The sequence below is a fragment of the Mustela nivalis genome (genome assembly GCF_964662115.1).
Source record: "Mustela nivalis genome assembly, contig: HAP1_SCAFFOLD_2333, whole genome shotgun sequence".
Classification (NCBI taxonomy): domain Eukaryota; kingdom Metazoa; phylum Chordata; class Mammalia; order Carnivora; family Mustelidae; genus Mustela; species Mustela nivalis.
In genome coordinates, this window is record NW_028134332.1 from 42,978 (window position 1) to 66,132 (window position 23,155).

At 53.9% G+C, this 23,155-nt stretch overlaps 1 long non-coding RNA gene across 1 annotated transcript in view; it reads left to right on the forward strand.

Moving 5' to 3' along the window:
• The window catches only part of LOC309858412, a 59,121-nt gene extending 38,292 nt beyond the window's left edge, over nucleotides 1-20,829 (forward strand). Inside the window, exons 4-5 of the long non-coding RNA XR_014308178.1 lie at nucleotides 17,789-18,369; nucleotides 20,695-20,829. This is a non-coding gene — a long non-coding RNA (uncharacterized lncRNA). The remainder of the gene's footprint in view (nucleotides 1-17,788; nucleotides 18,370-20,694) is intronic.
• Nucleotides 20,830-23,155: the final 2,326 nt, after the last annotated feature.

The following is a 23,155-nucleotide window of genomic DNA, read 5'->3' on the forward strand; positions in this document are numbered from 1 at the left end:
TGAGTCACCTTGAAGAAAAAAAGGGTTTGCCCCCTGTCAAGAGTGCTCCGAAATGACTAGAAGGGCATGAGGACTGCAACTGGTGAAAGCCTGTTTGAAAAACCTCTTTAGGGCTGAAAGGGGTAGAATGTCCTGAGCATTGCCTTTTCGTGAATAGGCTATGTCATTTCCTTGCTTGCGGGAAGAAAAGAAATCATCCCGTATTTTCCACATTGAAAATCAAGGAAACACAGAACCTTGGATTGTATTTTGTTGTTGTTGTGGAAAGTCAGTAAGCCACCGTACAGTTCCTCATCAGCTTCCGAGGTAGTGCCCAGCTGTTCATCAGTTGCGTTTCACCCCCAGTGCTCATCCCATCGCATGCCCTCCTTTATGCTCCTGCCCGAATTGTCCCATACCCGCACCCACCTCCCCTCCAGCAACCCTCTGCTTGTTTCTTTGCTTTTCTTTTTAATTTAATTTTTCTTTATTTTCAGGATAACAGTATTCATTATTTTTGCACCACCCCCAGTGCTCCGTGCAATCCGTGCCCTCTATAATACCCACCACCTGGTACCCCGACCTCCCACGCCCCCGCCCCTTCAAAACCCTCAGATTGTTTTCCAGAGTCTATAGTCTCTCAAGGTTCACCTCCCCTTCCAGTTTTCCCTAACTCCCTTCTCCTCTCTAACTCCCCATGTGCTCCCTGCTATTTGTTAGGCTCCTCTGCTTGTTTCTTAGAGAAGAGCCTCGCATCGTTTTTCTCCCTCTCTGGTGGCTTCCCATTCAGTTTTCCCTCCCTTCCCCTGTGATTATCAAATGGCTTCATGCATAGGTGGAACTTAAGACCCAGGGCAGGGGATCCCAGTGGGCTTTCTTTCAGTGAGGTTATTGTGTACCTTTCCATGTTTGGCCGCATTTCGCTTTTCCTGGGAACTGACCCATTCCAGTGATATGTGTCCATTGTGTGTGGGGGGACGGGGGTTCTTCATTCTTGCTCAGGGAGTTGGGATCCTGATGCTGGTGTCAGGAGAACCTCCTCTGTGTTCCTGTTCCACTGGTGCCCTTTGGGGCCTCCCTTTCCTTCTCTGGAAGACGATGAGAGATCCAGTTGTGCAATGTTTTCCAGAAGGCCCTTTAGCTCAGTCTTCCAGGGGCTAGAAATAGCCAGCTTTGGTTTAGTCCACCAAACACGGGGTAGCAATATTCCCTTCAACTACTCCATGAGGACACACAACCAAGGAGAATGGAAATACCAGAGGAGCGTAGCTCCAAGGGGACGTCGGTGAAATGCTTTTACGACAGCCAATATCATAGGAAGGTGTGTGTTTTCTGTGATCACAGAGGTGGGCACTGGCCTTTCCATATCAACAGATGTCACTTTTGTCTTTGGGCTCTTTCACTGATCTTTAAGGTGCATTCACGTACAGCCTGAGGAGACCTGATTGGGAAACTCTCAGAGCGTAATCTCATTTTGGTCTCCTAATACCCACCTTTCAAAGACAATTTTGAAAATACAGTCTAATGGACGTACAGTATTTTCGTCGTTTCAGTTGAAGAGTAGGGATTCAGGAATTCTGTATGTGACTCGGTGCTCAGCACAGTAAGTGTCTTCTTAATCCCCACCCCCTCTTCCACCCATCCGCCCACCTGGTTCCCAACAGTATGTTCCCTATATTTGAGCCGGTGTTTTTGATTGCCTCTGTTTCCTGATTCCCTTTATTCTTTTCTGTTTCTGAAAAGTCACACATGAATCAAAGCCCATGTTAACAAAACACCCACGGTTCGGTCCACAGTGGCTCCCAGGGTTCCCCATCCCTGCTCTGTACCTGCCTGTCTCTCCTCTGAGCGGTTGCTGAAAGGTTTCTGACCAAGGGAACATAGGGCAAGAGATGGTCTTTGACAGCTTCAAGCTTTCATGACCAAACCCGTTGTCACTTCCCTGGGACTCTCTTGTGTTCCATCGCTTTCTGCCCAGTATCCCGGAACTTCGCAAGCCAGCACTGGTGTTTCGAATGGCCTTGCACAGAGGCCACAGTGGAAGCAGCGTAGGAGTGCCCAGGCTACTAGGGAGAAAGGGACTCAAGCTCAGGATTTCGCTTCCACTGAACAAACTGTCTTTCCTGCCATCCTGCCTCCCTATACTCTGGAGGAGAAGAGGAGGAGAGGCCTGTGGGGGTGGACCAAGCCCTGCCTGGCTGTTGATCTTCCTGACAATCAAACACCTCTTTGTGGCTGCCAGACGGTTGCGCATCGATCTCTTCCTGGTGGTGAAAGAGAGGACGTTTTGTCCACTGGTCCGCTGGCAAGTTGTCTCTCCGTGTGCTCCGGGGACAGGTGGCCGGGGCATTAGCTGCGAGCATGCTGGAAGTGCAGAGTGTCAGGTCCCTCCCAGGGGTACTCAGTCGGAATCTGCCCTTTGCCGAGAAACCCTGGGCATCAGAGCCTGAGAGGGTCGTCCCCCCAAAAGCACTGTGGAATGTTCCACAGAGGGAGCGCTAATGGGCCACCTTGATCCACCAGTGGGGAAGGGGTGGTTGTTTCCTGGGCCCTTTGGGCCATTTCTCTCTGCCGAGAACCCCCTGAAGGGTTGATTCCCCAGTGGCCCTGGTGGGGATGGTCCTGGGAGAAAGGAAAGAACACCCCCCAGGCTGGGACTTAGAGTCGAGATGGAAGCTAAGCCTGCACCCAACAGCAGGAGCTCCAACTCGCCCAGGCTGAGCGACTGCTCAGGAGCTCTGTGTTGTGCTTTGGCTAGGTCCTTATGTGTCAGCTGATGGTATTGGGGATTTTTCTTGTGGTGCTGGATCCTGTCTTCTTAGATTCCCTGGCGCTGTATCTGCAAGGTTGGGGACCCTTGGCGTGTCCTTTTGCTTCCATGTAATTTTGGACATCCTCTTTGGATTCCGGGTTGACCCAGTGCTGGTTGGGTAGCATGTAATTGAACTTCCATGGATTCGTGGTCTCTCCAGGGTTGCTCTTAGGGTTCATTTGGCGTTCCGTAGCATCGTGCTGAGAAAAGATGCGTGGGATGATATCCATCTTTTGGAGTTTGTTGAGACTTGGGTTGTGCCCTAACGTGTGATCTACTCTGGAGAATGTTCCATGTGCACTGGAAATCCAGCACTGCGGATGCTGCGGTTTCAGGGTGGAAGGTTCTGCATCTACGTGTTGAAACGGGTGCATCCCTCAAAGCCATAGATTCCCTGTTGATTGTCAGTTTGGATCCTGTGTCCATTAGCAGATGTGGGGTGTTAGAGTCCCCCACTGCATGGTACGGCTGTCAAAGGTGACTTTATGTTTGTTATGCACTGTTGGATGCCTTTGGGTGCTCCCATGGTGCGTGTCTACATATTTCGAGATGTTCTCTCCTATTACATGGCCTCCCTTGCGAGGAAGTAGTGTCCTTCTCTGTGGCTTCGTACCTCCCCCCTTTGGTTCAGAGTCTGTTGTGTCTGGAGAGAAGGATTCCTACCCTTGCTTCGTTTCGCATCCATTTGCATGATAGACGCTTCTCCCCTGCTCACATTCCATGTGTGTGTTGGTCTACCGCGTCAGGCGAGTTCCCCATTTCAGACAAGTGAGTGGAACATGGGTGTGTCACCTGGTGGATGATGGAGACCAGGGACTTCAGAACCACCTGGACCTGACAGTGCCCTTGGCCAGCCAGGAGAGTGTGGGGTTTCTCTGGTCAAGGATCTGAACCTTTATCCTGGCAAGGGAGAACCAATCTCTGCTCCATCAGGCCCCAGCCAGGGAGCAGTGGCTACCATGGACCTGACCAAGAGGGTCAGGGGCCTGAAGGGCCCCACGGCCTTGCCAAGAACTGCGTAAGGAAATGCAGGATGGCTGGACATCCTAGCTCCTAGGTCAGCATAGACGTGAATAGAGCCAGAGACACCTCCCAGTTTCTTTCGTTTTTCTCCAGCCTCACCCAAAAGAAGCAGGGAAAAGGAATCCAGAGATCCTGGATAAGGATCCCAGGGGGATTCCAGTCTTGGTAAAGGGTGAACCTGGAGAGCCTCTAGGGAAACTGAGGACGGGACGTCCTGCCTGCCCTTCTTCCATTTACAAAATATCTTCCTCAGATTTTGGAGCTTCCACAGGCAGGGTTGAATCTCTTTGCATGTGTTTTCCCTACATCGTGCTGATGCAATTCAGGAGACTGAACTCGACAACCGTCAGTCCCAAATACTGGGTCCAAACCCGCACAAACACACGCACACGTAGCATATCCCCAAGGAAGCAAGACATCGTCCTCCTTGCTTTAGAGGGTAGAGTAGCAGCCCCTCTCCTGGGCAGCACATAGTTCTGGGGAGGGGAAGGAACTCTCCAGGACTCGCCTGGTCAGGGTTTGTTGCCTTCCTGGGGAAGGACCTGCAACGTCTCCATCTCAGGGGTCCTGAGGGCTGTGTCTGCTGTTTGCCCAGATGCCTGACACAGAAATGAACCTGTCCTCTGAGGAAACGGCATTGGGAGGTGCCACCAGTAATGAGTAGTGCCACCAGAAGTGAGGAGGGCTGGCTCCTCTCCTTTCTGCCCCATTGAATAGCTGCTGACTCTGTAAGATTTCTGGGTTCAGGAATGAAGAAGAGAGTCTGTACACGTTGTACATTACCGTAGGAAATAAAAGAACCAAACGCACACGTGGGCAGGTAGAGGAGAAAATAAAAACCTTTATTATTATTATTATTATTATTATTATTACTACTACTACTACTATTATTATTTGGGTAAGAAAACTTTAATCCCAAGGGTTCTCATTCCTTTTTGTTGTTGTGGTGGTGGTGGTTGTGGTTAAATAACAACCCTTTAATTATATTCAATATTGCCCCTTCCAGAACAAGTAATTCTGTAGGGGAGAGGAAGGGGTGTTGAGCAGCGGATGGGGCTCGTGCACCACAAGTAGCCCAGGGGCCGAGGGGCAATCCTTGGCTCAGCCAGTGTGCACGGGTTCAGGTCTGATGGTGGCTGTAGCCAGTGGTCCTGGTGCTTGTGTTCTGCTGGCCAGCTAGGACCGCGGCTCCAGCTGGCATGACAGGTTGTAGCTAAGGACAGAGGGACACCTGTGAGTTGAGCAGCAGCTGGCATTCAGGAGTCCCTCCCAGGGTTTTCCCACAGCTGGTGTCTGGCTGCCCAGGGAGCCCTAGAAGGAGGATCCCAGGCGGGGCCAGCAGAAAGAGTCCACCCCGACGTCGCCTGACCCAGCTCCTGAGTGGGCCTCACCTGTCCTCCTCGCTGAGCCGCTCCACAGCCCAGAACCAGGCCGTGAATGGATGCTGGGGCTCTAGGCAGTAATTCTCTGCCGCCGCCTGGAGCAGCATGATGTCCGTGAGGACTCGGTATTCCTGGGCCGGGACAGAGGCACAGGATGCACCCTGAGCCTGGGTGGGGAAGCTACAGGGCCAGGTGAGGGCCGAGCAGCGGGACAGGGGTCGGGTCCTGGGTCTTGGCACACATGACCACCCTCCTGCATGCAACTTCGTCTGGTCCCAAACTGTTCTCAGAGGCTAGTAGAATTAGCCCCTCCTCCATCAAGGGAAGTTCTCCTTGATGCCCTTCTGGATCCCTACTGACTGACTCGATGGGTCTTGCACTTCATTCTTAGCAACCTGTCCCAGGAAATGGGAGATGGAGGGGAGTGGATGGAGCCAAGCAATGTTCTTCCCAGGGGCGTCTCTGATAGGGTCTGCCTGCCCTTCCCTACAGCCAGGGCTACGTATGCTCACCTTATTCTTTTTGCGGTGGTTGATCTCATTGCCCTGGAAAGTAGACAACCATTGTCCTTCAGAAAGAGGCCCCCGGTCAGTCCTAGCACCTTACACCCACCCGTTCTGAGGCTGCGCGTAGGCCAGGACCCCGGAGTGGGCCGCCAAGCCACACACACAATGAGACTGGGGTTAGGGCAAGCCCTGGGGTCCAGAGGAAGGAAGACTGGGGGATGCTGAAAGGGCTCCCGGTCAGCACCCTGCAGCACAACACTCTGTGGTGACTGAAGGGAGCGGCAGACGCCTCAGGCAGGCAGGATCTGCTGGGCTCCTGAAGTGTGGCTGATGTGCAGGGTCCTGACTTCACTGTCCCCGACAGGCAAGGTCTGAGGGAGAGGCTGCAGCCCATGCACACAGAGCGCATGCAGCTTCACCTTCAGGATGCGCTGGTGCTTCCCCAGTCTTGGGCCACCCGTCTGGGTGCAGACTCCCTTCCCTCAGCACTGAGATGGGCGCAGACTCCCTTCCCTCAGCACTGAGATGGGCAAGAGATGCCAGTTCTTAGGGGCGGCTGTGAGGCTGTGGGGAAGGGAGGTCTCCGAAGGACTCAGAGCTCAGGGCTCAGTCCGGGGACTCTCTGCTCCCTGTCCTCAGGACTCTGGTCCCTCCTCCACAATCCTCAGGCTCACCCACCTCCAGGTAGTCCTCCATTGCTGTATCAAGCACCACCAGGTCGGAGAGGAAAGTGCCAAGGTATGGGACGACACCCTGTGTCATGAGGGGTAGGTTTGGGATGAGTCCCTGCTGTCTGGTGCCCACAGGGGCCCTCCCCGAAAAGACTTCAGCGTCCTGGCCCACCCCACTTTCCCACATGGAAAAGGGCCTAGGACCCTTAGTTGCTTCCCCTGGATTCGCTTTCCCCTCACCCTCCCAGAACATCAGACTCCTCCTAATCCCCTCCAGGGCCTGCTTTTTGAAATTCAAAAAACCCCCTGGCTATGGAGCCCCGGGCCCCTCCCCAGCCCCAAATCCATTCTCTACCCAGCCTGCTAGACTCCTTCCTCCTGGTCCCCAGGAAAGAAGACATTGAGCAACTGTGGCGGCAGGCAGGAGGTGGAGCTGGAGTGGCAGGTCCCACCTGTCCTGATCTGGACGCTTCTAGCCCTCAGGGAGGAGCCCCTCTCCCCTGGCCTTGGAGGCCCTGTCCCTCAGGCACACTCACCTTCTTGGGCAGCCCCTTCCGCGCTCTCTGCAGCTGCCTCACCAGGCTGGCCAGTTTGTTCGAGGGCCGCTTCTAGAGGGCCAAGGACAAGATCCTTGAGAGCAGAATAGCCTCAGTCCCCTTGCGCCCACCGTCTTGGACTGCAGACCCTAGACGTCCGACCTACGTCTGCTGATACTGACGCTCCATTCCCCTGAAGCATGCCACGAGTCCTTCTAGAACAATCTCAGCTCCCCCATTCAGTCCATGGGGGACCTGGAGCTTGGAGCCTGGCCTCCCTGAGCCTGTTTTCCCATGGGCAGAAGGGGGAACTCCACCTACCTCCTGCGGTCTCCTGAGCACTCAGGATCCTCTTAGGATCATCATTTTTGTGGCCCACAACCCATCCCCACCCCATCTGTGAGCAGGGGCCTGTCCTCTGGGCTGTCCGCGTTCATGTGGGCCCCCATGTGGACCTTCTCGATGGATGGACACAGAGAGACCTGAAATCTAGCCTAGGGAGTCTGGATGGGCAGCACCCGCTTGTCCCAGCCCCAGGGGGAATCTTCAGCCCAGGCTGTCAGCACATTCCTGCCAAAGGCTTCTGCTCCCCGAGGAATGCTTCAGGCCATTCCCTACTTCATCCACACAGGATCACGCCTCCTCCCACCCCTCTCCTGTCCTTGGAGCCCTGCACCTCCCGTGCTACCTTGATGAGTAGTTCCCTGCCCTGGGGGTTGCCTTCTGTGCAGAGCTGTTGGAATGTTCGGAAGCTCTTCCTGAAGAGAGGGAAAGAAGTTAGGCTCAGGGGAGTCCTAACGTGGCAGGGTAGAGTGCGAGTCCCTTTTCTTGGAGCAGCCCCGCATGTCCACGGGGCTGGCTGAGGGTTTGCTCTGGGCTGCTCTGAGCACTGGGGTCTTCGTAGGACATGGGAGGGCGTTCTCCTGGGCGTCCCCCTGGGCGTCCCTTCCCAGCTTAATTGAACAGCTCGGTTTGGGTGGGGTTCTGGCTGAACCATGGGCAGAGACTTCAGTGGCTGCCAAGTCACCACGTGGAAATATGGAATTCAGCTGAGGCCAGGGTGGGGCATGGAGGACATTGGATTTCTCAAGCAGGAGGCCTGGTGGCCTGTTCCCCAGGAAGGCTGAGAGGAGCAGCCCCGGGCCCAGGTCCTTTGGTCAGGGTTTGCTGCCTCCCAGGAGGTCCAAGCTGACTGAGGGGGGCAAAGGACAGGCCTGTGGGAGATCCCGCCTCCATCCTGGCCCCTCCTGCAGAGAAGCCTCCTCACCTGGAGACGTTGTCCCATGTCCTCTGCAGGCGGTGGATGGAGGCACTCTGCAGAGCCGCCAGGATGGCACGCAGGGAGGAGTAGTTCCCTAGGATCTGACAGGCCTGGGGGAGGGAGGAGAAGGAGCTGTCAGTGGGAGAGCAGGAGCCCCAGATGCTCGAGAGCTTTAGTGCCCCCCTCGGTTTAGGGCTCCCCCACGGGTGAAGCTGATGTCCAGGGAGCTGCAGAAGGGCACAGGTCAGCCCTAAAGAGGAACACTGCTGGCGAGAGGGAGGATTTTCCCTCACTGCAAAGGAGGCGTCACGTGGGAACTGAGCGTCCCAACGTTGGGCCATGCCCCCGGGAGGAAGAGCCTAGGGACCACAGGCCTTAGAGCAGGGCCTTCAGCCCTGAGAAGGGAGCGAGACAGAAGAGCAGTTCCCGAGGCTCAGGCGAGCCTCAGGGAGCTGGGCCTCCCACAGCATACCTTGGCCACCCGGATCCAGTGGCCCACCACCACGGCCCTGTCCCGGGCTGTCATGCTTGGGTCGCCAAGGCACGTGGTGACGATGCAGCTGGCCACAGCATTGAAGTGGGCGATGGTGGCCCGGACTGTGGGTGCCAGGTGCTCGTTGCCAGGCCTGTTCCTCCGGGACCAGACGGAGCCCAGGCACTGATGGGGCACCACCTTCTTGAACAGCTCCTAGGGGACAGGGGGAGGTGTGTTGAGCCCCACACATGTTCGCCCATGCAAGACTCATGTCCTCGGGAGGGGTCCCAGGTCAGAGCTGGAGCTCAGGAGGCTGCGAATGTGGCCGGAGCCTGCTTAGAGAGCCTGCATTTCATGCCCCTCTTCTTCTCCGAGGGAAGCCAGTGCGGGATGCCCCAGGAGCCAAGAGAGGCAAGGGAAGGGAGGAAGGCGTGTGCACCCTGATCATTCCATGTCCAGGGGGCCGCACCAGGTGGTGCTCCCAAGGGGGCATCTCCTCCTCCAAATGCTCATCCCTGCGGTCCCTGTCTCCTTACAGGTGCCCATTGTCACCTGGTGGCTGAAAGCATGGCTTTCCGTGTCTAGCCTGTCCTTCAGGACGCATCAGATGCCTAAGCCAGGTTGATGGTGCTCAGGCTCCCAGGCAGATGGGTGGGCGACCCATGGACGGGATTGCACACAGGGAGCTGCCCTCCTCCCCGCGGGGGACCAGAGCCTTCCCATTTGCGGGCTCTCGCTTCTGAGTCATTGCATCTGCGTGGTACCTCTGCCTCAGTCCTTCTCAGTGCCTGTCTCCACAGTCCGCAGCTGGACAGTGAAAGCTCAGGTCTAAAAACCCTGATGGGTTTCCCCGGTCGGTTAGGGCTGCAGCTGAGATCTGGCCCTATATCCTAGGAGTCCACATCAGGGAAAAGCCGGTATAGGGCAGCGGAGAGCAGAAGAAAAGCCGGCCCTGCCCTCCTACCCTGGGGGCCCAGCTGCTCACCGCATCCATGTAGGTGAGCTGCTCTGCCACCAGCTTGGGAGGGAAGTCCAGGAGGTCAGGCTCCTTCTCTTTGAGCCGCTTCTTGGGTTGGCAGGATGCCTCTGCAGCTGGAGTGGGCTCAGTGGCACCTGCGACAGCTGGCGTGCAAACTCCCAGGCAAGCCGATGGCCCAGCCGTCTGTGCCTCAGGACCCGGCGACCATCCGTAACCTAGGAGCCCCTGTTCCAGTTCTGGAGCAGCCGGTGGAGGGGAGGCTGGCTCGGACCCTGAAGGTGATGGCTGATGCAGAGCCAGGGTTGCCTCTCGCTCCATGGGAGGCTCTTTGGCCGGCTCAGCTGCTGGAACGCGTCGCATAGCGGACACGGGGGTGGGAGTAAGGGGAACGATTCAGCCACATCACTGACACTCCATGTGCCTTTCCCTGAACAGGACGGATCCCATGGCCTTTCAAGGAATACCCAGCCCATGAGCCCCATCCCAGATGGCCTTCCCAGCTTGCAATGCCCCTTACCCTCCGCCTCAGCCTCTGTGAGCTGCAGAAGTTCCCGCTGCCTCAGCGGAACGGGGGCATGGGTGTTTAGGTCCCGGTCATGCCACGTGACGTGCACATAGGCCCCCTTGACCTCCACATGGGCAGTGTGCAGGGACTGCCCGATATCCTGCCGTGTCTGCTCAGGCCAGGTTCCCAAGATGGGACACAGAGTGCTGGGGAAAGTCAAATGTGGGGCAGAGTCAGAGACCTGGCCTTCCCTTCCTTTTCCACGCTACTTCCACAGCACCATCCTTTCGGTGTGGGCCCCACAGAATGGCGCCAGCCCACTTGCAACCCCTCTGGAGCTGTCCTTGCTGACTGCTGACCACGTGGGATGAGGGAGGGACCTCCCATAGGTCTGTCCTTTGGCCCCTCAGTCATGCATCCTCCCTGCAGACCAGTGTCTGGGCTTTGGTTGGAGGCCGACGGGTGAGTGGTCCGGTCCCCACCCTTTCTGTCCTTGGCCCCACTTGTGGTGGTCAGCGGAGGTGGATATGGATAGGGGCAGGCGGAGCAAGAATGGACCATCCAAGGGATGGCTGTTGTAGGCACCAACTCAGCCCACAATGGGCTCTGCTTCCCAGAGTGCTTGGCATCCCGTCCACACCTCTCTCGGACTCTTTGGCCTCTTCAGAGGAAGCTGCCCCACTAAGCTCTCCCATGGAAATCGAGAGTCCTGGGAGATCCATGGTTCTGAACATCCCTCGCCAGCAACATCCCCTGTCGCCTCCCACCCTGCTCTGTGGAGGCAGCAGGACCTCCTCTGGCACCCAAAGACCTATCCTGTTCTTCCTTGATCGTAGAGTGCATCCTCGTGGTCCCAAGAGAGGTGGATCCATTCATCCCTAGAGTAGGTCACAGAGATGCCCCATCTGATGAACGCTAGACATGCGTGCTTAGGAGGTGGAGAGTGCCTATGTGACCCTGGGACGAGAATGGAGACCCAGACATTGTCTCTACGTTACCCATTCACTGCTCTTGGTGACTAGAGAGAGCCTGCATTCCTAGGTGCTTAAGAGCCATGATTGAATGAAATCATCCCAAACAGGACTTTGCAAATCCTGAGTGGCCCTTGGGCTGCTCTGCCTGCTCCCAGTGTCCCCTCGACCTGGGCACATAAAGGACCACAGTCAGGACCAGCTAGATGGCATCTCAGAGGTCCTTTGCCAATAGGAAAGCTGCCAGCTTTCCGTTTCCTTTCTCTAGACCCAGAAGGACCACAGGCCTGTGAGGGTTGAGCCTGAACGCGTCTTCCCTGGAGAGGGAAATGTTCAGCGCGAAGACGCCCAGCATGTCCAGCAGCCCTTTCTGCAGAGCCGGGCCCCAGAGAGGCGCGTGCCATGTTTCCTCCCATGACTCCCTGCAGTCGCCCTACGAGGTTCATCCTCTTAGCACCTCCACTTTTCCGGACAGGAGAGGGAAAGTCAGAGAGGTGCAGTGACATTCCCAAGTCCTACAACTAGTAGACGGAAGGCTCCCCCTTGTGCTGGCTATGAGGTGGGCACTCACCGAGGGAACTGGTGATCCCGGACCTGCCGGGCTGACGGGAACATCTGATAGATGGAGAACATGGTGGTGACGATTGAGAGGCTTCTATCCGGGAAGGATAGCAGCAGGGAATGTCTCCATCTCTGCACTGTGCCTTGTTTGAGCTCCAGCATCGTGCAGGCCTCGTCCGGGGACAGGGATGATGCCTTTTCCAGCAGGCAGACAAGGGGGCGGGGTGGGGAGCAACATAGTCAGCTTCAACGCCGTGAAGCCCCAGGAAGAGCAGGGTCTGGAGCTCAGACTGCATCCTCCCATCCCTTTGGGAACTTGGGCAAGACGACGAGGGACTTGTGTGCCCACCCAGAAAAAAGGTTCTTGGCTGAAAACCTAAAACCAACCTCCAAAGGACCCATCTAGGCTTAAATGTACTGGTGACTTCAACATGTGTGGTTCGCTGGACAGCAATAGCCTGTCTGTCTCTTCCTAGCCCGTATGAAGATCTGTATGTGTATGCCATGGAGTCATGAGGAAGGAGCCCTACTGTTGAGAGGAGAAAAGAGAGGTTGAGAATCTCCAAGCCTGCTCAAGGTCATCCGCGTTGGGTCTGAGATCTGTCCAAAGCATGGGCTACATGGCATTTCGCCTATGCTGATGCGGTTTGGCCTGTTGCTGTCAGGGGCAGAAAGGTTCAGGGGGAAACCACCTTCCTTGGCAGGCCCCAGGGCAGCCAGTTGTGTCTAGTCTGGGCTGTGGGCTGGCCCCGGTCATCTCTGGGTCCTGAGACTGGCCATGAACCTGGGCCCGTTCTCACCCCAGACCAGGACTGGATGTTGTTGGTGGCCTGAGGTCCCTGCTGCTTGTCAAGGGAGATGGAGTAGCTGAAGCCTTGCAGCAGCTCATGCCAGAGCCAGCTACCTGGGCCAGGAGGCATCGGAGGCCTTCCACCCAATCTTTGGGTCTACGGTCTGGCAGATGGAGTGACCCAAATCATCTGTGAGGACCCTTGAGGTGCCCTTTCCTTGCAGCATTGCTGGAATGGCAAGCAGTTTGAGTCACGTCAAGTTCCAGCAGCAATGCTAGACCGAGTCACTGTAGCAGACCACGTCCTTTAGAAAGGGGGACTGTGAGGACCTAGAGGGAAAGAGCCTGTGAGCTGGTGGACCTCCTAGGATTCGATGTGTTCTGAGAGTTGATACATTCCAGAAAGACCTGTAGAATGGCTTGATCCCACCGGCCCTTTTGTAGGTTCAATCACCCTATCTGGTATGAGGATTTAGAAGGGCGTGGGCCAGTTCTCCAGAACCCAGCTGGGTTCTCCACTTGTTAGCTGGCATGAGTAGGGAAAATCGTAAAACCCGTGGGAAAAGGCCAAGATACTCATGGCTTTGTGAAAAGCAACACAAGGCCAGAGGAAAGAAATCAAAACAACTTCCCCTCATGCCACGGAAAGCATTCACTCTATTCTCTACCAGTCCCACGTAGGTGAAGAGTGTCTTCCTCCCTTACTTACCCATAGGTGTGGCATATGTGCGGAGGTGTGGGTTACTCTGGGGTGGGGCCGGTGGAATAGTCAAGTGGAAACACTCTGGGAAGGCCCCAGGTTTGTCCCCATCGTTGCATGGGGGCCCTGGGTGTGGAGGAGCTTCTTCCTATTCTCACCTCAGAGCAGCACTGATCCTGGGTGGCCTGGGACACCTGACCCTTGTCCAGCGAGTTGGAGTCGTTGAAGTCCCCAGCCAGCTCATTCACAGTCTCTGGGGTGCAGCTCTGAAAAGGCAGTGCCCCATAGACACAGGGCCAAGAGCCATTAGCAGCCTCCCGGAACATTGCCACCAGGGGACACCCCCACTAGACATCGTGTTCTCCAGTTCAGGCTAAGAGGGATGGCTGAAAAGACATTGAGCAAGGACGTAGCCAGAGGACACTCTAAGGCTCATGACTACCATGAGCCTTATCATTGTGTCACCCTCCCCTTTTCATCCAGCCTGCTATGACCTGGGGTATGAACATGACAGATGGGTCCAGCCTCCAACACCAGGCAGCTTGCTTCTGCCCAGGAAGGGCATATCCCTCATCCCCTGTCCCCACTTCTAAAAACACACACACACACACACACACACACACACACACACACACAAACAGGGAGAGAGAGAGAGAGAGAGAGATGCGCTCCCACACAGTAAGGGACAGTGGTGTGTGCCCGCTGAGGTGGGACCACAGTTGTTGCCCACTCTCCAGTGGGCTGCCCCGAGCTGCCTTGTGTTACCTGTTGGTGTCTCCGGCCCCATGACCAGAAGCTTCGGAAAAGAGGGCTGAAGCACTGTCTGCAACTGCAGTCATGTCTCTGGCTCTGGGCTCCTGTGGGCCCAGCACCCCTGGAAGTAGGAAGACAACAACTGAACATGGTGTTCTTTCGAAGGTCTCCACTCAAGTGTGCTGGAGAGCAGGTTGCCCTTTGAAAGTGGGTGCCTGGTTGCCAGAGTTCTAAGTTCAGTTGGGGCCTATCATGAAGAATATGAGGTCACGCTTTCAGGATTCTAATACCTGGGGCCCTTCCTAAAGTCACCCCCTCTCTGCAGCCCCTTCACTTGGCTCTTGACCTCTCTTCCCCGGGACTGTACACAATGAGCCAAAAGTGCCAGAGGCACCATGCTCTGGAATTGGCACTCAGGTCCTCCCTTTCAGGAGACAGAGCTGAAGTCAGACGTTTGTTCTCTGTCCTTTCCCACTCCTGTGTCCTCAGTCATTGTGTGTCTCCCCTAGTGCCCACATTCCCAACCTGCATAGTGGGGACCAGGGAGAATCTAGTTCCTTGGGACATCTTAGGGTGTATGTAGACCGTATTTGTGGTATGTGTGCGACGGTGTCACGGGAAATCAGAGGCACACATAGAAGGCCAGATGAATTGCAGGAAGGGGTGGGACGTGGCCTGGAGGAACGCTGCGAGGAGGCCTGGGTCCCGGCTTTGTGTCGTTTTGGAACCGTCCCTTTCCCTCTTGGCGTCATTATAATGGGGCACCATGATGGGGTGGAAATGCACGAAGATGCAGACTTTGTCATCCTCGGTAGTGAAACGGTTCAGTTGTTTCCCACATAGCTTTAGAAGGAGACCTCTTTCCCTCGTTCTGGTATATGAGGGGAGCAGCCTTCACAGTGGCTCCCAGGGATCCTGACCTGTGGTGGAGGCATCACTCTGCAAGCTCTGGGTGGTTAGCGAGTGGCTTCTGAGCCACGCGATGTACTTACTCAACGTGATGAAATAGCATGCCTTGTGTTTCTCTAGATGTCAGGCAAGGAGTTTCGCACTTCCTAGTTTCTTTGCTCATGGTCCACTTCTCCCTTGTTCCCCTTTTCTTCTCGGAATCTGAAGCGAAAAACATGCCCAGATGGTTGGCGCTGCCATCTATCGAGGCTCACAGTGCCAGGATCGGAGGCAGTGGCAAGGCCAACATGCGCCCAGAAACTCAGATTCTGAGTTGAATGGCTCCCCGAATGATGGGTGCTAAGTTGGGGAAAATCCTCTGCTAGTCCAGCCTCAGTTACAACCACGGGCTCACAAGTATGGTGATGTGGAGGAAGCATGCGGAATTGTGCCTCCATTCCTCTTCTGCAACAACTGTGGGGCATTCAGTCCATGCATTTGAAGATGCAGGGTATTGGGGCAATGCCGTTGCAGAGGGACAAGAGATCGCTACCTGTCTCCCAGGCCTGAGGCCCTGTCCCTGCCTTCCTCACCACCCTCTGCTCTGCTCCCAGTTGCTCTCCAGCCACACTGGATGCCTCTTTCATGTCCTCTGGCCAACCCAGCTTCTGGTAGTGAGGCTCTAAGGCAGAGGTGCCTTCCCTCTTCATGACACAGGGCAGCCAGACTTGTGTGGGACTAGCTCCCTTGTTTTTATTCTGTCCTCAGCGCTGTCCCCCTCAGTGAGGCCTTTCGGGCCTTTCTCTCCAATGACTCTGCAGCCTTCTTTCAGAGTATTCTTCGTTTGTCTCACGGAACGCTTGCTCTTTTCTTTCGCATGGCACTGTTTGGTGCGTTGGTCCATCTCTAGACTGTGGGACCCTCCATACTGTGTTGCACAGTGACTTGTGCCAGTGTGCATTCCCACGGATGGTGTCCAAGGGTTCCCTGTTCTCCCTGTCCTCACCGGCATTTGTTAGCTCCTATGCTCCCAACCAACAATCTACCGTAGGATCCCAGAGTTCCACGCCTGGGAACATACTCCTAGACAGCCAAGGAATATGGCCAAGAACTCCCTGCGCCCACCCCCATGGTCAGGAATCCTTGTGAACACCGCTTATTCTGGTCATCCTTTTAGGGCCTAGGAACATGAAGTCATTGTGTTGTGTAGCTGAGACGTGCACAGTGCTCGATGTCAGTTCTTTCAATCCAACTGGGGCCGAAAATATTTTACTATTCATAATGAGCCTCGGGAAAGTTGACTTGGTAAAGGAATGACACGTAAGCAAAACTGGAAACAGCAGAAGCTAAAGTCAGTAGATGACGACAGGCATAGGAACACCCAAGCCCTTGCATCAACAATGGGTTCTGAGTGGGGGGAAAAAATCAGGGAAGGAAAAATCAAGCAGACGAAGGAGAATGTTCAGTTTGGGTTCTGTTTGAAAACATGATCAAGGAATAACAGGTCTCAAGAAATTAACTCTGAAAAATACCTTCTCACATAAAGTTGTCCCGGGTGGGGCAATTCTGTCTTTCAACCTCGAAGTAGGCACAGAAGGACATTTTGTTGGCTCCATGTTGTCTCAAGGAAAATGGCAGAAGTCGAATGGCTGAGAGAGGACCTACCTGGAAAGGGTATAAAGGGCCAGATGAAATGGTCCTGTGTTCATTTCTCCATCTTTGCAGCTTTTCAGTGCAATTTATTTTTAGGTCGTGAAGTCCATGAAGTTCACGGAGTACATTCTAAATGTCTTAAAAAGCATTAATGTCTTTGTCCCAAGCTCCCTGGAACCCACCTTCCCATCTCCTTGGCATCTTGTCCATCTAAAGCTCTTTAGCATGCGTCAGACTCTTCCCGCGAGCGCCTCCTTCCAGCCCTTGGCAAACACCATTCTACTTTCTGTCCTTCGGAGTCCACTCTAGGTAGGTCCTAAGAGTGGAGTCCAAGTTGGTTATCTTCATGCATACTCCTCTCACTTAGCACACCCTCCTCAACGTTCGCCCACGGGGTGGCGCATGTCAATGTTTTTGTCCTCTTTAGCGAATGAATACTATCCCAACGTCTGTATATACAACATCTGTTCCTCCCTGGACAGATACTTGGATTGCGTTCATGGGTTAGCTTTTAGGAACCATGCTGCCATGAGAAGGTGTGCTCAGATAAGTCTCCAGGACCATACTATCCTGTTCATGAATGTGGGTACCTAGCACAGAAGGGCAAGTACTAAAACACATGGTAGTGCGAAAGTTGATTTTTTAAAAACGGTTTATTTATTCATTTGTCAGCGTGAGAAAGAGGCATGCAGAAGCAGGAGAAGTGGCAGGCAGAGCAGGCAGGGGAGAAGCAGGCTCCCGGCTGAGCAAGAAGCCCGATGTGGGACTCCATCCCAGGATCCTGAGACCTCAACAGACTGAGCCACCCAGGTGTCCCACTCAAGTTGATTTTTGTGAAGAGCTGTCATACTGATTTCACAAGCATGCCCTTAAACATTCCTACCACACCCAATCAGCAAGGTTCCTAATTCTCTTTATCTTTGCCATGGCTTGGTCTTTTCCTTTCTCCCGAGTGTTTTGTTTTGTTTTGTTTTGCTTTGTTGTGTTTTGTTTTGTTTTTCTTTTTCCATGGGGAGCCAACCTCATGGATTCATAAAGGTATCTCATTGCTTGCAATTTCCTTCCTTGCGTATAGCTTTGAGGTTATGTCTCTTGCCCATGTGTACATTCACACATCACATTTGACTTGTTTTTCTCTTGTTGTTGATGTTGTTGAGTTCCTGGGATCTCTAGATATTGTGGATATTGAGAACCTGCCAGATCCATGGTTTGCAAACATGCTTTCCCGACTTCTGGACTGTGCTTTCCCTTGGTTGATAACGTCATTCAAGTCACAAAGATTTTAAGTATCCTGAATGTCCAGGGTGTGAGTTTCCTTTTCTTTTCCATCCTGTGCCTTGCAGGTCGTATCCATGAAATCATTGCACAATCCTGTTTTGTGAAGGTGAGGAAGATGGATGCTGCGGCGCTCGGAATTCAGAGAGGAAACAGGATCGCTGGTGGAGGTAGGCAGCAGCAGGAACTGGAGACGCACAGGCCTAATGCTGGGGTCCTGACCAGATGCGATGGCGCGATGATAGGAATAGGTACCTTGGGCGAGCAGGAGCCGTGTACTGGAAATGGTACCCTGCCCATTTGGGGCACCACTGTGTGTGGTGATGGCAGCAGTGAGACATAGGACTGGACATGTCCCCAAGCTCAGCCCTTCTTCAAAGGGAGCCTTTTATTGCCACCTGCTCCAGTCCTGTTTGAAGGGTTTCTTAATCCGACGAGGGACATAGATTTATTCCACGACAAAGGGTGATGATAGTGGTGTGGTGACACCTGTCTCCGAGGAACTTCTCATCCCTCTATCATGAGCCACTGTGACAGGTGAGCCACTGTCTGGAGTCAGCCGCCAAGAAGGGGTTCGAATGCCTCAAGGACACTGGGAACAACCTCCAAGAGGGACCAGTCTGTCATTGCCATGCTGAGCTGAATTCAGGTAAGACCTTTGTACCCTTGTTGTGTGTTCCCAGTTCATGGTCACGTAGTTCTGCAGGTTCTTCTATGGGAGAGAGGGCAGGGCCGTGTCTGAAGGGGAGCTGGAGAGCTCTGGCACGTCCACGACTGAGATGGAGACTTTGCCCCTAGTCATCCCTCAAGTGAACAAAGGGATGGATGTCATGCAGCATCCACCTTCCAGCCAGTACTATTCATGCCACCTTTCTGGAAAACTTGTAGTGAGGCCCTTGGAAAGGTTGGGGGGGGGGCGCACCTGTAGTCACTCCTGTGGCACATAGGGATATTACCTGCTTGGGGTGAGTCACCTTGAAGAAAAAAAGGGTTTGCCCCCTGTCAAGAGTGCTCCGAAATGACTAGAAGGGCATGAGGACTGCAACTGGTGAAAGCCTGTTTGAAAAACCTCTTTAGGGCTGAAAGGGGTAGAATGTCCTGAGCATTGCCTTTTCGTGAATAGGCTATGTCATTTCCTTGCTTGAGGGAAGAAAAGAAATCATCCCGTATTTTCCACATTGAAAATCAAGGAAACACAGAACCTTGGATTGTATTTTGTTGTTGTTGTGGAAAGTCAGTAAGCCACCGTACAGTTCCTCATCAGCTTCCGAGGTAGTGCCCAGCTGTTCATCAGTTGCGTTTCACCCCCAGTGCTCATCCCATCGCATGCCCTCCTTTATGCTCCTGCCCGAATTGTCCCATACCCGCACCCACCTCCCCTCCAGCAACCCTCTGCTTGTTTCTTTGCTTTTTTTTTTAATTTAATTTTTCTTTATTTTCAGGATAACAGTATTCATTATTTTTGCACCACCCCCAGTGCTCCGTGCAATCCGTGCCCTCTATAATACCCACCACCTGGTACCCCGACCTCCCACGCCCCCGCCCCTTCAAAACCCTCAGATTGTTTTCCAGAGTCTATAGTCTCTCAAGGTTCACCTCCCCTTCCAGTTTTCCCTAACTCCCTTCTCCTCTCTAACTCCCCATGTGCTCCCTGCTATTTGTTAGGCTCCTCTGCTTGTTTCTTAGAGAAGAGCCTCGCATCGTTTTTCTCCCTCTCTGGTGGCTTCCCATTCAGTTTTCCCTCCCTTCCCCTGTGATTATCAAATGGCTTCATGCATAGGTGGAACTTAAGACCCAGGGCAGGGGATCCCAGTGGGCTTTCTTTCAGTGAGGTTATTGTGTACCTTCCCATGTTTGGCCGCATTTCGCTTTTCCTGGGAACTGACCCATTCCAGTGATATGTGTCCATTGTGTGTGGGGGGACGGGGGTTCTTCATTCTTGCTCCGGGAGTTGGGATCCTGATGCTGGTGTCAGGAGAACCTCCTCTGTGTTCCTGTTCCACTGGTGCCCTTTGGGGCCTCCCTTTCCTTCTCTGGAAGACGATGAGAGATCCAGTTGTGCAATGTTTTCCAGAAGGCCCTTTAGCTCAGTCTTCCAGGGGCTAGAAATAGCCAGCTTTGGTTTAGTCCACCAAACACGGGGTAGCAATATTCCCTTCAACTACTCCATGAGGACACACAACCAAGGAGAATGGAAATACCAGAGGAGCGTAGCTCCAAGGGGACGTCGGTGAAATGCTTTTACGACAGCCAATATCATAGGAAGGTGTGTGTTTTCTGTGATCACAGAGGTGGGCACTGGCCTTTCCATATCAACAGATGTCACTTTTGTCTTTGGGCTCTTTCACTGATCTTTAAGGTGCATTCACGTACAGCCTGAGGAGACCTGATTGGGAAACTCTCAGAGCGTAATCTCATTTTGGTCTCCTAATACCCACCTTTCAAAGACAATTTTGAAAATACAGTCTAATGGACGTACAGTATTTTCGTCGTTTCAGTTGAAGAGTAGGGATTCAGGAATTCTGTATGTGACTCGGTGCTCAGCACAGTAAGTGTCTTCTTAATCCCCACCCCCTCTTCCACCCATCCGCCCACCTGGTTCCCAACAGTATGTTCCCTATATTTGAGCCGGTGTTTTTGATTGCCTCTGTTTCCTGATTCCCTTTATTCTTTTCTGTTTCTGAAAAGTCACACATGAATCAAAGCCCATGTTAACAAAACACCCACGGTTCGGTCCACAGTGGCTCCCAGGGTTCCCCATCCCTGCTCTGTACCTGCCTGTCTCTCCTCTGAGCGGTTGCTGAAAGGTTTCTGACCAAGGGAACATAGGGCAAGAGATGGTCTTTGACAGCTTCAAGCTTTCATGACCAAACCCGTTGTCACTTCCCTGGGACTCTCTTGTGTTCCATCGCTTTCTGCCCAGTATCCCGGAACTTCGCAAGCCAGCACTGGTGTTTCGAATGGCCTTGCACAGAGGCCACAGTGGAAGCAGCGTAGGAGTGCCCAGGCTACTAGGGAGAAAGGGACTCAAGCTCAGGATTTCGCTTCCACTGAACAAACTGTCTTTCCTGCCATCCTGCCTCCCTATACTCTGGAGGAGAAGAGGAGGAGAGGCCTGTGGGGGTGGACCAAGCCCTGCCTGGCTGTTGATCTTCCTGACAATCAAACACCTCTTTGTGGCTGCCAGACGGTTGCGCATCAATCTCTTCCTGGTGGTGAAAGAGAGGACGTTTTGTCCACTGGTTCGCTGGCAAGTTGTCTCTCCGTGTGCTCCGGGGACAGGTGGCCGGGGCATTAGCTGCGAGCATGCTGGAAGTGCAGAGTGTCAGGTCCCTCCCAGGGGTACTCAGTCGGAATCTGCCCTTTGCCGAGAAACCCTGGGCATCAGAGCCTGAGAGGGTCGTCCCCCCAAAAGCACTGTGGAATGTTCCACAGAGGGAGCGCTAATGGGCCACCTTGATCCACCAGTGGGGAAGGGGTGGTTGTTTCCTGGGCCCTTTGGGCCATTTCTCTCTGCCGAGAACCCCCTGAAGGGTTGATTCCCCAGTGGCCCTGGTGGGGATGGTCCTGGGAGAAAGGAAAGAACACCCCCCAGGCTGGGACTTAGAGTCGAGATGGAAGCTAAGCCTGCACCCAACAGCAGGAGCTCCAACTCGCCCAGGCTGAGCGACTGCTCAGGAGCTCTGTGTTGTGCTTTAGCTAGGTCCTTATGTGTCAGCTGATGGTATTGGGGATTTTTCTTGTGGTGCTGGATCCTGTCTTCTTAGATTCCCTGGCGCTGTATCTGCAAGGTTGGGGACCCTTGGCGTGTCCTTTTGCTTCCATGTAATTTTGGACATCCTCTTTGGATTCCGGGTTGACCCAGTGCTGGTTGGGTAGCATGTAATTGAACTTCCATGGATTCGTGGTCTCTCCAGGGTTGCTCTTAGGGTTCATTTGGCGTTCCGTAGCATCGTGCTGAGAAAAGATGCGTGGGATGATATCCATCTTTTGGAGTTTGTTGAGACTTGGGTTGTGCCCTAACGTGTGATCTACTCTGGAGAATGTTCCATGTGCACTGGAAATCCAGCACTGCGGATGCTGCGGTTTCAGGGTGGAAGGTTCTGCATCTACGTGTTGAAACGGGTGCATCCCTCAAAGCCATAGATTCCCTGTTGATTGTCAGTTTGGATCCTGTGTCCATTAGCAGATGTGGGGTGTTAGAGTCCCCCACTGCATGGTACGGCTGTCAAAGGTGACTTTATGTTTGTTATGCACTGTTGGATGCCTTTGGGTGCTCCCATGGTGCGTGTCTACATATTTCGAGATGTTCTCTCCTATTACATGGCCTCCCTTGCGAGGAAGTAGTGTCCTTCTCTGTGGCTTCGTACCTCCCCCCTTTGGTTCAGAGTCTGTTGTGTCTGGAGAGAAGGATTCCTACCCTTGCTTCGTTTCGCATCCATTTGCATGATAGACGCTTCTCCCCTGCTCACATTCCATGTGTGTGTTGGTCTACCGCGTCAGGCGAGTTCCCCATTTCAGACAAGTGAGTGGAACATGGGTGTGTCACCTGGTGGATGATGGAGACCAGGGACTTCAGAACCACCTGGACCTGACAGTGCCCTTGGCCAGCCAGGAGAGTGTGGGGTTTCTCTGGTCAAGGATCTGAACCTTTATCCTGGCAAGGGAGAACCAATCTCTGCTCCATCAGGCCCCAGCCAGGGAGCAGTGGCTACCATGGACCTGACCAAGAGGGTCAGGGGCCTGAAGGGCCCCACGGCCTTGCCAAGAACTGCGTAAGGAAATGCAGGATGGCTGGACATCCTAGCTCCTAGGTCAGCATAGACGTGAATAGAGCCAGAGACACCTCCCAGTTTCTTTCGTTTTTCTCCAGCCTCACCCAAAAGAAGCAGGGAAAAGGAATCCAGAGATCCTGGATAAGGATCCCAGGGGGATTCCAGTCTTGGTAAAGGGTGAACCTGGAGAGCCTCTAGGGAAACTGAGGACGGGACGTCCTGCCTGCCCTTCTTCCATTTACAAAATATCTTCCTCAGATTTTGGAGCTTCCACAGGCAGGGTTGAATCTCTTTGCATGTGTTTTCCCTACATCGTGCTGATGCAATTCAGGAGACTGAACTCGACAACCGTCAGTCCCAAATACTGGGTCCAAACCCGCACAAACACACGCACACGTAGCATATCCCCAAGGAAGCAAGACATCGTCCTCCTTGCTTTAGAGGGTAGAGTAGCAGCCCCTCTCCTGGGCAGCACATAGTTCTGGGGAGGGGAAGGAACTCTCCAGGACTCGCCTGGTCAGGGTTTGTTGCCTTCCTGGGGAAGGACCTGCAACGTCTCCATCTCAGGGGTCCTGAGGGCTGTGTCTGCTGTTTGCCCAGATGCCTGACACAGAAATGAACCTGTCCTCTGAGGAAACGGCATTGGGAGGTGCCACCAGT